At 31.2% G+C, this 1,834-nt stretch overlaps 1 pseudogene; it reads left to right on the forward strand.

Annotated features, from left to right (window-relative positions):
- The first annotated feature begins 1,122 nt into the window (after window positions 1-1,122).
- On the forward strand, window positions 1,123-1,241 carry LOC112481038 (annotated as a pseudogene).
- Window positions 1,242-1,834: the final 593 nt, after the last annotated feature.

Here is a 1,834-nt window from a genome sequence, read left to right on the forward strand (position 1 = left end):
TCAATATATTTTTGTGGCATCTTTGCATGCACTAACTAATACAATAACTTAAATAAGTTTACGGTTTCAGGAAGTGAGTCTTTCAGATGCATATATCCTAATTTTATTACCAAAACTTTGAAGAAAAGCTACATTTATAAAATTGTGATTATTAAAAAAAGTCATTTAAATAGCATGTATACTAATACACATTTTATAGCTGTTTTAAAGTAAAATTATTTCCTCTTTTTAATTAAGTAGATTGATTAATTAGGACCCAGCATTATGATAAATCCTTTGTAGTTACCATGATTAGTACATAGGCCACAAAGTCATGGGGGCAGTAAATGTCTGACTCCATAAGCTATGACCAGTAAACACATACACAAAACAAAAATGAACAATAAAAAACAGGATTATAGGTTTCATTCCAAATAAAAACAAATATAGTGAGCCTGATAATTCAAGTAATGTTCACTTTTCTTCATTAAATTTGTTCTGTGATTAACACTTTACTCTAACATCATACATATTACATTCAGTAAAGGAACGAAAAAGTGGAATTTTTTTAGGATATTTTATGGCCTGAATTGTGTTCCCCCTAAATTTGTATGTTGAGATGCCAGCCCCCTGGTACCTTAGAGTGTGGCTACATTTGAAGATGGGGTCTTTAAAGAGGCATTTAGTTTAAAATAAGATCAGTAGGGTGAGTCCTAATCCAATATGACTGGAATCCTTACAAGGAGAGGATATTAGGACACAGACACACAGAGAGAAGGGCATATGTAGATACAGGGAGAAGATAGTTATCACAGAAGAAGACAGTCATCCACAAGCCAAGGAGACAGGCCTCAGAAGAAATCAACTCTGCCAGCACCTCGATCTCCAAATTCCAGCCTCTAGGACAGTGAGAAAATAAATTTTTGAGGTGTAAGCTACTTAGTCTGTGGTGTTATGTTATGGCAACCTTTGCAAACTAATATAGACCTAGACTCAGAAAGAACGACTCTTCATGATATTTGTGGTGGAAAGTCTCATATTCGTATCTGATTGTTTGTGGGGGAAAAAAACAAAAACAAAAACACAGCCTTGTTTTGGTCTCAGTGAATTATGATACAACTATATTTAAAATGTTTTAGTTAAGTCTATAGCCATGCTACCCTGAGCAAACCCGATCCTATCTGTTCTCAAAAGCCAAGCAGGCTTGGGCCTGGTTAGTACTTGGATGGGAGACCACCTAGGAAGACCAGGTGCTGTAGGTGTAAAAAAATTTAAAAAATAAGGGATTGTAAGCTGACAAGGTCCTTGCAATCTGTGAGGTCAACTAAGGGTTGCCTCGCCTAAAAAAAATAAATAAAATGTTTTAATTATCTAGCTGCTAAGATATTTTAGAATATAAAAACTTTTAAATAAAAACTGATAAATATGTCATAATCATCATTTTGTTATACATTAATATAAAACAAGACAGGAAAATATAATTTATTGCTGTTTTCAATTATATGTATAATCTCTTTAAGAAAAATCATATTGGTTCTGATCTGTGCTTGGGTTTATGTTATCAGAATATATTGTATCTGCAAATAATAAAAGTAAGTGAAATCTTAAAATGGCACATTAATCAATTTACTTTAAAATCCAATTCAAAATATGTTCATACTGTCTAGTGTAACCTTTTAAAATTTCACTTTTAAAAATAAATTCATAAATAGATATCACTCCTCTTGAATACATATATCACTAATACAAAATATATGTAATAGTCTTATATTAACATTTATGTTTAATATTAAAAGTAATTTTAAGTATTTACATTTGCTTAATATTTTGGATATTCATCCAATTTTTGAAACAT

The sequence above is a fragment of the Pteropus alecto genome, unplaced genomic scaffold (genome assembly GCF_000325575.1).
Source record: "Pteropus alecto unplaced genomic scaffold, ASM32557v1 scaffold435, whole genome shotgun sequence".
NCBI lineage: Eukaryota > Metazoa > Chordata > Mammalia > Chiroptera > Pteropodidae > Pteropus > Pteropus alecto.